Source organism: Lissotriton helveticus, chromosome 2_1, assembly GCF_964261635.1.
Source record: "Lissotriton helveticus chromosome 2_1, aLisHel1.1, whole genome shotgun sequence".
In the NCBI taxonomy this organism is placed as follows: Eukaryota; Metazoa; Chordata; class Amphibia; order Caudata; family Salamandridae; genus Lissotriton; species Lissotriton helveticus.
In genome coordinates, this window is record NC_136059.1 from 1,045,384,330 (window position 1) to 1,045,398,743 (window position 14,414).

Below are 14,414 nucleotides of genomic sequence, written 5' to 3' on the forward strand. Positions count from 1 at the left end.
CTGCTGCTGCATTCTGGGACCTGTAGGCGCTGGGGCTCCAGCTGACCACAGGAAGTATATGCACGTGACATTATCGAGGTGGGAGTGGCTGCAGTCCGTGAATGAGGGGAAGGCTGGACATTTAACCTTCACTCAATCCCCTCCCTCAGAACACTTTTCCACCCGGCGCTGAAGAGGCAGACATCGCCGAAATGCATCCGCCACTACGGGTGTCAGAATTTTCTCTGTGTGGGCAGTACATTAAAGCGCTTCCGCCAACCTCCTCAAGTGTGGCCTTTCCTCTTTCCATGAAGGAGTTTGTTTGCAATACATTTCCGCGTGGTCACCAGCGACGCGCATGAAAGGCTCCCGCTTCCTCAAGAGGCTCTGCTTCTGCTGGACACTGCTTGCAGTTGTTTCTACTCTGGGATACCGGGATTTACAGAGCTCACCACAAATCATTGGAAAAAGTACGACGGTGATGATGCCACTGTGCAGCACGTCGGGCTTGGTATTCACCGGGTCCCCGCCAGAAAGGATTCCGATGACAAGTGGTTGAAGCGGTTTGGGGACTCAAGGAAGCGCCGCTGCCCAGGTGTGTTTTGAACTGTGTGGGGGCTATTCACTGACATTGCAGCTTTATTGACATCCCCACTTCGTGTGCGATACTTACCAGAATCCTGCTGCTGCATTCTGGGACCTGTAGGCGCTGGGGCTCCAGCTGACCACAGGAAGTATATGCACGTGACATTATCGAGGTGGGAGTGGCTGCAGTCCGTGAATGAGGGGAAGGCTGGACATTTAACCTTCACTCAATCCCCTCCCTCAGAACACTTTTCCACCCGGCGCTGAAGAGGCAGACATCGCCGAAATGCATCCGCCACTACGGGTGTCAGAATTTTCTCTGTGTGGGCAGTACATTAAAGCGCTTCCGCCAACCTCCTCAAGTGTGGCCTTTCCTCTTTCCATGAAGGAGTTTGTTTGCAATACATTTCCGCGTGGTCACCAGCGACGCGCATGAAAGGCTCCCGCATCCTCAAGAGGCTCTGTTTCTGCTGGACACTGCTTGCAGTTGTTTCTACTCCGGGATACCGGGATTTACAGAGCTCACCGCAAATCATTGGAAGAAGTACGACGGTGATGATGCCACTGTGCAGCACGTCGGGCTTGGTATTCACCGGGTCCCCGCCAGAAAGGATTCCGATGACAAGTGGTTGAAGCGGTTTGGGGACTCAAGGAAGCGGCGCTGCCCAGGTGTGTTTTGAACTGTGTGGGGGCTATTCACTGACATTGCAGCTTTATTGACATCCCCACTTCGTGTGCGATACTTACCAGAATCCTGCTGCTGCATTCTGGGACCTGTAGGCGCTGGGGCTCCAGCTGACCACAGGAAGTATATGCACGTGACATTATCGAGGTGGGAGTGGCTGCAGTCCGTGAATGAGGGGAAGGCTGGACATTTAACCTTCACTCAATCCCCTCCCTCAGAACACTTTTCCACCCGGCGCTGAAGAGGCAGACATCGCCGAAATGCATCCGCCACTACGGGTGTCAGAATTTTCTGTGTGGGCAGTACATTAAAGCGCTTCCGCCAACCTCCTCAAGTGTGGCCTTTCCTCTTTCCATGAAGGAGTTTGTTTGCAATACATTTCCGCGTGGTCACCAGCGACGCGCATGAAAGGCTCCCGCTTCCTCAAGAGGCTCTGTTTCTGCTGGACACTGCTTGCAGTTGTTTCTACTCCGGGATACCGGGATTTACAGAGCTCACCACAAATCATTGGAAGAAGTACGACGGTGATGATGCCACTGTGCAGCACGTCGGGCTTGGTATTCACCGGGTCCCCGCCAGAAAGGATTCCGATGACAAGTGGTTGAAGCGGTTTGGGGACTCAAGGAAGCGCCGCTACCCAGGTGTGTTTTGAACTGTGTGGGGGCTATTCACTGACATTGCAGCTTTATTGACATCCCCACTTCGTGTGCGATACTTACCAGAATCCTGCTGCTGCATTCTGGGACCTGTAGGCGGTGGGGCTCCAGCTGACCACAGGAAGTATATGCACGTGACATTATCGAGGTGGGAGTGGCTGCAGTCCGTGAATGAGGGGAAGGCTGGACATTTAACCTTCACTCAATCCCCTCCCTCAGAACACTGAAGAGGCAGACATCGCCGAAATGCATCCGCCACTACGGGTGTCAGAATTTTCTCTGTGTGGGCAGTACATTAAAGCGCTTCCGCCAACCTCCTCAAGTGTGGCCTTTCCTCTTTCCATGAAGGAGTTTGTTTGCAATATATATATATATATATATATATATATATATATATATATATATATATATATATGTTAATCCACGTACTTCACACGTACCACGCACTCTGCACAGGAAAGTAAGGATCACTACTCCGTCTGTGTAGTCATCATCAGGGTTTATTTATAAAAACCAGAAAGCCTTCACAAAACCCTACGCATTTCGGCGGACAACCGCCTTGCTCACGGGTAGAAAGTTTTTTAAATGGCCATTACTTTTAACTTGCGTACGTGACACAAAACATCAAAACAAACAAAGGGCTACATTACATAGTCATAGAGTCGGCCATCTTACAGAAGGTAGTGGTATGCTTTGTGCTAATGTAGCAACATGCCAAGTGGCGATACATTACAATTGAATGGAAAACCAAACTGCTACATAATACAATATGCTATTTGCATCTAATCATACATGAACCTCAATTCATAGCACAAATTTATATAAATACGGAAATTTGTAAAGTCATGTGATGACTACACAGACGGAGTAGTGATCCTTACTTTCCTGTGCAGAGTGTTTGGTACGTGTGAAGTACGTGGATTAACATTGGTGTCGGGGACCTATAACCCGAGACGCACCGCCGAAAAAAGTGTCCCGGTCTTCTTGGAGGAAGGAGGACTTTGTATATATATATATATATATATATATATATATATTACCTACTGGCGGTCGCCAGTAGGTATATATAGTTAGGATTTTTTCTCTATGGGTTTTTTGAAAATTCTATGTCTAATAACTTTGGCGTTTGTGGACGGAATTGGCTGAAATTTTCAGCAAAATGGAACATTTTGTTTCTGAGCAGCCACTGGAAATTTGGGGGGAGTTGGTCCAGGGGGGGCCGAGAAAAAAGGGGGGTCCCAAAACGTGTTTTTAACATTGAGTTTTCCATAGGGCGGTTAGCCTCACTTTTAGCCCGAACGGCTGAATGGATTTGCACGAAACTTGGCAAAATTGTAGGGACTGGTAGCCCGATGTGCCTTTTGTAGGTCTCAATATATGTGCTCCAGTGGATTTTGAGAAATTAACGTTTAAAAAAAGATATATATCTGTAAGCGCGGACCAGGCAGCGCCCCGGTACGCGTACTTGACGCGTAACGGAACTTCGCGTAGCGAAGTTGATTGGCTCTCCGGTGTCTGTCAACATTCTAAACAGTCCGGAGCGGCCGCCATCTTGTCTCTCGGTAGGATCGAGTGACAAAAGGAGGCCAAAACAAAGGGGGAAATGACCATAAGGGGGCATAGTAGATCCTCCCTGACCCCCTAGGTTTGATGTGGAGGCTTTAAAGGGGCCCCGCGAAGCAAAAAAAAATAAATTTTTTTTGTTTTTTTTCGTGGTTAGCGCCCGGTACGCGAACCGGGAAGCGTTCTGGGGAGCGTACCACAATGAAAAATGAATGATAGACTTTTCAAATGCTGTATGTTAATTGATTGTTGGTTTTGTTGATTATTTTTTTTTTTTTTTTTTTTAAGCTTTTTTTATTGTGTTTCATAATTTATTAAACTTTCTAACATTTCATTGTCAGAAATTTCATAATAATCATGGAATATAGATTGTAGTCTCTGAGGTTGTAAAATGTCCTCATTTGCAAGGAGGTTATCTACTGCTTGTACACATTGCAGTAGTTCTTGGTCCCAAGTTTCATCCATAAATTCAATCTCATTTGGATCAATGATTTCTGTGTTGGACTCTGGAAGGACAATTTCAAATGAAATGTTTTGTTCACTTTCCATTTACTCTGAAATTTGCATAAAAAAAATATATATTAGTAGAGGTAGGGCACTGTTGGGATTAATTTTAGATAGGCAGTTTTTAACAGAGAATTTATCTTTGGGCAGTGTATAGTATCAGAGTGGAAGTAGGAATATAAAAAAGTGTATCTAAATTTATAAGTACTACAGAGGGATAGTATATAACTAACAGAAAAAGTTTGCCATATTAACTTAAAGTGCACAATATACTTCAGTTTTAAAAATAACAACTTACCTTTAAAAAGAAGTTGAAGTTATTAATGAAAATCCTATTGAAATGTACACCAGGAAGTAGTAGTCAAAATGGCTGTGTTTCCTTCTCTTCCTTTATATATATTCGGGTACATAACCAATCAAATGTGAGGTAAAAAAAGTAGAAAATGAAAGTAACATTTTAATTGGTTGTCAATTCCAACATTTCAGATGTGTTTTGTGAAGTAATTTACCTCACGGTATTTAGAGAGGTCTACAGGCTAAATGGCTAAATGGAATTCCAATCAAATTTGTGAAAATGGTAGGGATTGGTATGTAGTATGAGCTAATCTATATTTGGTGAAATTGTCTCCAGTGGCTTTTCTGTGAACTACTTTCCCACCTTTTTTGATGGTGCGCTTCCCAGGGAGCGACCCGGTACGCGAACCGCTGAGCGCCCCGATTCGCGTACCTTAAGCGTTCCGGGAGTCCACCATTTTGTGTTTCGGTCGAATTAAGATACAAGATGGAGGGCAAATAATGTTCAGAATGGGTAGAAGGGGGCACGGTAGACTTATCTTGACCCCCTAGGTTTTCTGAGGGTGGCTGAGGAGGTTTATATGTGCGAAAAAAGACAATTTTTTAAAAAAATTTCGCGAGGTTAGCTCCCGGTACGCGTACCGGGTAGCGCCCCAGGGAGTGTACTTTGTTGAAAATTAGTGAAAAAAGTTAGAGTAAAATAATAATTGTGAGTGATTAGATGTAGGGTAGCTCTGAGAAGAGCTTTTGGGTTTATGGTACATTTTGGTACTTATAAGTAGGTACCAATGCACATTTTTAAATTCAGAGTGAAAACTCTGTTGCCCTCATCTGAGAAGTGAACTCCATCTCCTCTGTAGATATCTTGCATGTAGTAACGCAAGTTATTGTTGTACAGGGAGCCCATTCCATGGTCTCTCATGTAAGCTGAAACAGATTTGTTTACATGCTTCCTCGACTTCTCAATTTGTGGACAAAATTGGTTTGACCACCTCCATTTCTGTCTTTGGCATATATTTGAATATACCAAGGCAGTCTGAGGAAAAAGTGCCATTAATTGCTCAAAGGTGTCCTTTAAAAGCATTTCCAGACCTACACCAGTCAAAGTGCCCAAGTCATTACCTCCACAGTGCACAATTAACAGGTCAGGTTTTGGCAAATGCATAAAGGTTTTCACCAATGGTATCAATTGGTGACATTTTAATCCTCTGTGGCCAAACCACTTAATTTCCACATCTTGTAAATTGAGGTTAGGTAAATTCCTGCTTTCAACGTACCTTTGAGCCCAGTGAATATAACTATGACCAACAATCCAGACAGAAAACATGGTGAGAGAAGGTTCTCCTGCAGTCAGATGAAGTGTGGCAATGAAATGGCAGTTGAAAAAATGAGAGTTTGAAATGAAAAAAACTGTGGAGTTTCTGTGTTCATGAAGTAGTAACAGTGATTGGTGGATTTTGATTGATGAAAACAGAAAGTTAGGGTGTACAGATGTGTTGTTTGAAAGATGTATTTTGAGTGGTCAATAAAAAATCATTAAATGAAAGAAAGCACTGGATATGCAGGTGCACTGAGAGTTCAGAGTTCAATTGCAACATTGTTGTGTGAATTTGCAAACACCAGAGTTTCTCCAAGAGGTGGTTGCTATGGAAAATAGGCAGAAAGGGCAGAGGGGGAAGGGTTTTCATTTGAAAAAAAGTGAGGGAAGAGTTTTGATTGGGTGACATGAGAAATATGTGTGAAGAATTACACCATTTCTGTGCTTTTGATAGCTGCAGACTCTGGAGTGCATACCTTTTGCTCTGCTGAAGACAAATTGGTGTGTTTCTTAGACTGTTTTCAAACTCAAAGTATTTGCTAAGGTGAGAAAATATTTCTTTACTTTAGATAGAGAATAGTGTGCTTTAAGGAGAAAATTATGATTTATGTGGCGCAAATTGCTTGTAAATATACTCTCACATGTGCATGGAAAATTTTGATTTTGAATGTTTGTGTTACATAGCCATGTTAAAAGTGACGCAACCATGCTGAAAAGCCAATCAAAAAATGATTTCATGTGTTTTAATGACATTTTAAGTCATTTTCTGATGTGCAGTGTTTAGAAATTATGATTTGAAAATCGTTTTTGTGGAAAAGGAATTGTTTTTAAATTCATGACAAGGATATAATGGTGTATGGTTCTTTATAAGGCAATTGACTGTCCTTGATGTTATTTTTCTCATTTTAGTGTAAGACCTTTCTCTGTGGCGCAAATTGCTTGTAAATATGCTCTCACATGTGCATGGAAAATTTAGATTTTGAATGTTTGTGTTAAATAGCCATGTTAAAAGTGACCAAACCATGCTGGGAAGGCAATCAAAAAACGCTTTCATGTGTTTTAATGACATTTTAAGTCATTTTCCCATGTGCAGTGTTTAGAAATTATGATTTTAAAATCGTTTTTGGGGAAAAGGAATTGTTTATAAAATCATGACATAATGGTGTATGGTTCTTTATAAGGCAATTGACTGTTCCTGATGTTATTTTTCTCATTTTAGTGTAAGACCTTTCTCTGTGGCGCAAATTGCTTGTAAATATGCTCTTACATGTGCATGAAAATTTTAATTATCAATGTTTGTGTTACATAGCCATGATAAAAGTGAACCAACCATGCAGGAAAGCCAATCAAAAAACGCTTTCATGTGTTTCAATGACATTTTAAGTCATTTTCTCATGTGCAGTGTTTTGAAATTATGATTTGAAAATCGTTTTTGGGAAAAAGGAATTGTTTTTAAATTCATGAGAAGGACATAATGGTGTATGGTTCTTTATAAGGCAATTGACTGTCCCTGATGTTATTTTTCCCATTTTAATGTCAGACCTTTCTTTGTGGCGCAAATTGCTTGTAAATATGCTCCCACCTGTACATGGAAAATTTTGATTTTGAATGTTTATGTTACATAGCCATGTTAAAAGTGACCCTACCATGCAGGAAAGCCAATCAAAAAACGCTTTTATGTGTCTTAAGGACAATTTAAGTAATTTTCCCATGTGTAGTGTTTTGAAGTTATGATTTGAAAATCGTTTTTGAGGTAAAGGAATGTTGTTAAAATTTATGTGCGCCATATGCCCCCAAATTTCTTTTTCAGGGTTGCAGCAGGGTGTTCTTGAGACACCCCTGCACCTTTGGAATAAATTCCTAATTTGTGATGAGCAAATTGTTAATCGCAAATTGCACCTTCATTTATATGAGCCTCCTAGCCCATGGAAATGAATGGGTAATTTGCAATTAGCAATTTTCTCAAACAAATTTGGAATGGTAAAGAATCGCTATTTATTCCTTAAAATTCGCTTTTTTGGAAATGCAAAATAGTTATATGATACATATGGCGGTTGATGTCTAACAAGATAAGAAGCTTATGGATACATTTATGATGACTGGTGCAATGAAGTAGAAATCACTTACTTCATTGGTAGGCCTTTACAATAAATTATCTCCTCTGTATTCTTCATCAAGCGTAACTTTAATCTGCAATCCTGAGTAGGCCTCACCTTAAACAAACCTCTGGATAGGCCACATCTTATTGTCATCCTGATTTAATCATTTATAATGCTAGGGACAGATTTATGATAGGTGTATACCTCTTTTGTGCCACTTAGAAAACATTGTCCATGGGGAAATGACTTAAAATGTCATTAAGACACATGAATGTGTTTTTTTAAAACGTTTGCAATTTTTTTCGGTCACTTTCAACATGGCTATGTGTCTGAAACAGTCAAAATCTAAATTTGCAATGCACAGGTGGGAGCATATTTACAAGGAATGTGCTTCATGGGGAAAGGTCTTATAATGTAATATGGGAAAAATGACATTAGAGATACTGAAATGCCTTATAGAGAAGCATACACCATTATGTCCTTGTCATAAATTTGCAAACCATTACTTTTCCCCAAAAACGATTTTCAAATTATATTTTGAAAACACTGCACATGTGGAAATTACTTAAAATGTCAATAATTCAAAATTTGTGATTCCTTAAATGCAATGTATCAAAAAAAAAATATGTAAAAAATGATATTAAGGATTTGGAAACTACCACCAACTTCTAGTTTGTGGTAATTTGCGAATTCTTTTCAAAAAGCATTTTTTTTAAAAAAAAAAAAAAGGTCCCATATGACGCCCATACATGCCATTAGGGCATGTAGGTGTGCCATGTGCTCCCAAATTTCTTTTTCAGGGGTGCAGCAGGGTGTTCTTGAGATACCCCTGCACGCTTGAAAAAAATCCTATTTTGTGATGAGCTAATTGCTAATCACAAATTGCAACATTAATTCCTATGAGCCTCCTAGCCTATGGAAATGAATGGGTAATTTGCAATTAGCAATTTGCTCATTGCAAATTAGGAATAGTAAAGAATCGCTATTTATTCCTTAAAATTCGCTATTTATAATATGTAAAATATTTTGATGATACATATGGCAGTTCATCTGTAACAAGATAAGAAGCTTAGGGATAGATTTATGATGAGTGGCGCATCACCAGGGATGTGACAGTCATCCTGCGCCACTGTTCCGCCACCCATGTTGTGCTGCATTTACAATGCGGCGCAGCATGGGGCAAAAACGGCACAGATGCGTGACGCATCTGTGCCGTAAAGGTGGCGCATTGCTGGAGTTGTATCGTAAGTGCGATGCAGCTCCAGCAAGGCTCAGGGGTGCCCCATCTCTACAATGCTGCGTCAAGACCTATGCCAGCTTCAAGCAGGCGCAGGGTTTTGAAGCAGCTTTCTCCTATCTGATTGTAAATGCGGCACACCATGGGTGGTAAAGCAGTGGTGCACATTAACTGGTGCATGCCTGGGGATGTGCCATTTAATATAAATCTGCACTTTAACATTTGAGTATGTGCAGGGGACACAGAGTCGTTGAGGCTTATCCAAGGTTAAGAACAGATGAGTCCTGTTCAGTGAAAAATTAGACATAGGCTTCACCTGCTCAGCATCGCTGGACATGGCTAAATAATAGCTGCAAAATGTTACTCTTGTTAAATAATTTTACTATTATAATCTGTGAGATTTGTCTCTTACTCTGCAACATCTCATTGTTGTTATCTTTCTTTAAAGATAAAGACAACCTCAACATGAGCGACAATCTGCAATCAGTTGATTTTGACCTCATCATTGAACTTGTAATTGAAACATCAGTGGATGTTGATCCATTGGATGATTTAAATCCTGAGGATGAAGAAGAGCGTGATGAGGATGCAGATTTGTCCGAATTATATGATATAGGATGGGAAGCTGACCTGCTTGAGCCTTTGGAATTATAAACATTTATTTTTAAAATTTATAATCAATAAAAAGTAAAAAGGTAAACCGTTTAATTTAAAAATAAAGACACCTTCAAAAACAGGTTATGTGTAGTGTCTTCAATAAAATATTAAAATATGCTCATAAAATTAGATCAGATTCACATATAAAATAGCATAGGTAACATAAATATAAATGTCATTTCTTTTCTGGTATTTCTGTATTGTAAAAATGGCAATGACTAAAAAATCTTCAAATTAAAATGTCAAGTAGTGTGTTATGTTTTTGATCACTATTACTGATTTACTGTTTGATAATAATGTTTATTAACATTTTTTATTATATTTTTCCTCAGATTCAACTGCAGATCATTTCAAGATTTCAATATGCCTACAAAAATAAGAGAGATAAAGGCTGCAAAACGTCAAAGACAGCAGGAGAAAAAAAAAACGCAGCAGTCCTCTAACAAAAAGATTTCTCAAGCCATGAAGAAAGCACCGGGTAAGAGCTCTAAATATTTCATAAGAAATATTTCTAATAAAAAAAATATTAGTACAGAAAATGTTTCAATCCATAACACGAGAAGTAAATCAAATGGAAAGAAAAGGACAAATGAAAATGTTACTGCTAGAGCAAGAGATAAATCTGTGCATGATAGTAGAAGGAAACAACAGTTTAGGGAGATTCGTAAACGAATGTTCCGTAACAGGATAATTGGCAATTTGTTAAAAAATATTAAGAAAGGTCAACAGAAATTAGTTTTTTATAAGAGAAAAAAAAAAGTTGAGAAAGTTATTGATCAGGCTTTTGAAATTAAACGTAAGTTATTTATTTTGATAATCAATAGAATTAGGAAGCTAAACAAGGCAATTTTTGATTTCAAAAGAAATAGTAGATGGAAGAGAATAGTTAATCGTAGTAATTTTTGTGAAGTTTTTTCTGGAGAATGGATACATAGTTCAAGCTGTGAGGCATTTTTTAATGAAGAGAGTTATTTCCAGGATAATGATTTGGTGCATGCAGTTGACATCAGTGGTCGTGCTTATGAAGTGAAAGATGGTTGTCCAGTTGAAAAAGAAAAACTTGTGACAACAGAGGCAGAAGAGTTGTTAGGTAATGAGGTTTTAGGAAGACGTGCTAAGGGTCCTGTGTACACCTGGAAGTGTAGTAGTATTTGCAGTGTGCGACAGGATTCCATCAATTTGCTTTGTGATTTTGTACGGACATTTAACAAGAAAAGTTTGAAACAGAAAATAAGGTTGTTGCAAGAATTAGATCCTTGCAGAGTGAGAGAAGTGACAGGTTTGCATGGTCATTCACTGGCTTGTCTTTCCAGGAGAGTATGCCAGAGTGTTTTTCATCATTTCAGGATGCTAGCAGTGCATCATAACAAAGTGAGGAAGTTAGTTAGACTGTTGTATTATGCTAAGAGTCCAGCAATTATGCTGAAACAATTATGCGCTGCTCTTTTGCATGGTTCTGAAATAGATGTGAAGAATATATGTGAAGAAATTGAGTTTTGTTACTTTGGAAGTAAAGAGGAGAATGTTGAAATTGAGCAAGAAGTAGAGGGTCATTTGGAAGATAGTGTACATGTTTCCAGTACAGATAATTTCCAGAGGGAAATTGCGACGTTTGACATGAAATCAAGTGAGAGGCCTAATTTCACTTGTGTGTGTTGTAGACGCACTTATTATAAGAATCAGACTAAGTTAGTGGATTTATATGCAAAAAGTGAAAGGGAAAATAATAGTGAATGGAAGGATTTTGCAACATACTTGATGGTAGAAAATTGTTTTGATTTGGGATTGGATCAACGTGTGTGTACTTATTGTTGTAACAAATTAAAACAAAACCAGATGCCTGCTAGAGCAGTTCATAATAATCTGGAATTGGTTGAGATTCCTTCTGAATTGAAGGACTTAAATACTTATGAATCTATTTTGATTCAAAGTATCCATCCCTTTCAGGCTATTGTAAGAATGGAGCCAAAGACAGGGAAATTGCCTCCATCAGATTTACAGAGAGGATTAAAGGGAAGAGTTGTTTATTTGCCTCTAGATTTCAAGAAAAACATTAACACAATTGGAGTAGAAAAAGTGGAAGAGGAACCTCTGGTTATCTTAGTTAATGGGGTTCCGACAAAGAATAAGAAAATATGGCAAGATTTAGTAGATGTTAGGAAAGTTAAAAAGGCAACATTGTATTTGAAAAAAAATAATAAATACTATAAGAATGTATATGTTGCAGAAGAGGAAGTAAGTGAGGAAGAGGATAGCGATTTGTGTGCTGGTCAAATTGAGAAAGTAGAACCCTCTACTAGTGAGGAAATATATGAACATTATAGTGTTCATCCTTTGCATTCAAAGGAAGTCATGGGGAATGCTATTGAGTTGTTTCAAATGAAACAAGCCAAAGGGAGTCCCATTAGTGTTTGGGAGGAAAGTTTGGAAGCTCGGTGTTTCCCACAGCTTTTTCCAACAGGTCAGGGAGGAAGATATGATGAGCGACCTCATCAAATTCCTGCTTCTGAATACCGGACTTTGCGATTGTATGCAGGAGATGCTAGGTTTCGACAATGCATTCCTTATTTGTTTCATCTCCTGTTTGAAAGCGATCTGTCTGGACTGTCATATGCAGTGAACCACATCTTGAAAAGTGGTATACACATGCAAAACATCTCGGCAAGTGATTTTATGGATAAAGTGAATGTCCAAGATAGTATTTTGGATTCTCACCTGATTAATCTCATGGCGTGTCAGCGTGGTACTAATGAGTACTGGTACCGTCGTCATGGTGATTTAAAATGTATGCTGAGGAACTTAGGTACTCCCACATGGTTCCTCACTCTGAGTTGTGCCGAGTATGGCTGGGAAGACTTACTTCAATTTCTACGAGAGGCAAATGCTAACGTAGAAAACATCGAATTCAAGACACCCGGAGAACTGTGCTCTTTGGATCCAGTCAATGTATGTAGGTACTTCAATCATAGATTTGAAGCTATGATGTCTTTCATCATGAATAAGAAGAATCCACCTCTTGGAGAGGTGTTGGATTTCTTCTGGAGAAAGGAGTACCAAGCAAGAGGTGCTCCTCATATACATATGTTGCTGTGGATCAAGGATGCACCTAAATTTGGAACGGATCCAGAAGACTCAGTGATGAGTTTCATCCAACAGTATTCTACGTGTGCTGTTCCAAACGCAAAGGAGAAGAAAAGCCTAAGAGAAAAAGTTCTGCGTTTCCAAAGCCATCGATGTGGAAAGTACTGCCGTCGTAAATTCCGAAACAAAGACAAGTTCTACACCAAATGTCGTTTCGGCTTTCCACGACCGGTGATTTCTAAAGGAAGAGTAAACAGTTTGATGTCTTCGCTGCGACATAATGTGATGAAGAAATCACCTAAAAACACTTACAATTTGAAGAGGAACGAAGAGTCCAAGTACATCAACGACTACAACCCGGTGATTTTGTCCATGTGGAATGCTAACATGGATATACAGTTTGTGGCTGATAACTGTATGGCTGTGGCTCGGTATGTGACGTCTTACATCACCAAAAAAGAGAAGACAGAATTGAAGGATATGTGGGAGGACATTTCCCATGAAAAGAGCCTCAGCAAGAAGTTGTACAGTTTCAGTCTGAAGATGTTGTCGCATCGAGAAATCGGAGCGTACGAATGTTCTGACCGGTTGTCTTCAGCAAGTCTCTATGCCAAGTCCAGGAGTATCGTTTGGGCGAGTCTTGGTCTTGCTGCAACGCGTAATCGAGTTCTCAAACCTGTGCGGGAAATTGAGTATTTGGCGGAAAAGGAGCCAAACAGTACCGACATTTTGAAGACAAACATGTTGGATACATATTATCCAAATCGAAGCAGTCACCTAGAGAATGTTTGTCTGTATGAGGTTCTGCAAAATTACATGTTCAAGAGGAACATCAAAGAAGATACTGAGAAAGGAGTGTATGCTGTAATAGGAAGTGAGGGATGTCTGGTCAAGCAAAGAAAATGCCACTTGATAAACCATCGAAAATTGAGTGGCGAATCTCCTGAAAAAAAGGAGTTTTTCTATTTAGCACTTTTGCAACTTTTCAAGCCTTGGCGTGCAGAAGAGGAACTGCTTGGAGATTTCCTCTGTTACGAAGACTCTTTCAATGCCGCCAAGGAGACCATAGAATGTCCTGCTTTTCCCAAATATGTAGAAATGTTGAATGCGGAAATTGAGCAGGAAGCAACGATTGCAGCCGAGATTGCCAGAGACAGTTCTCAGGACAGTCAGAGTTCTGCTTCATTGAGTCAGGATCCACTAGGAGGACCTCTTATTGAAAATGAAGCTGCCACTGCTATGAATGAGGTGGAAAGAGCCATGGCACATGCTCAAGAGGATGCGGTTAACTTAGAAGAGTTGGAAAGGCAACTCAACGTTGAGCAGAGGAAAATATATGACGAAGTTACCATGCAAATTGATCATGGATTAAGTCATGATAAGAAAGAGTGCTCATGTACGTCGTTGAAGCCTGTCCGACTGTACGTGAGTGGAGAAGCGGGAACTGGAAAAAGTTTCCTCATTAAAGCAATTTCATGCTATTTGCAGGAAAGGACAGAGTCATCGCTGTCTTGTGTTGTCACTGCTCCAACTGGACTGGCAGCACATAATATTAAAGGGATTACTTTACATCGTTTACTGATGCTGCCAGTGGAGCATGACAACAAATTAGAATATCACAAGCTATCTGGAGATGCTTGTTTTGAAGTTTCAAGAATCTTGAGGAAAATGAAACTTCTTATCATTGACGAAGTAAGCATGGTTTCCAATGTCATGCTTGCCTTTGTGCATTTGAGGATGCAAGAAGTTCTCAAAA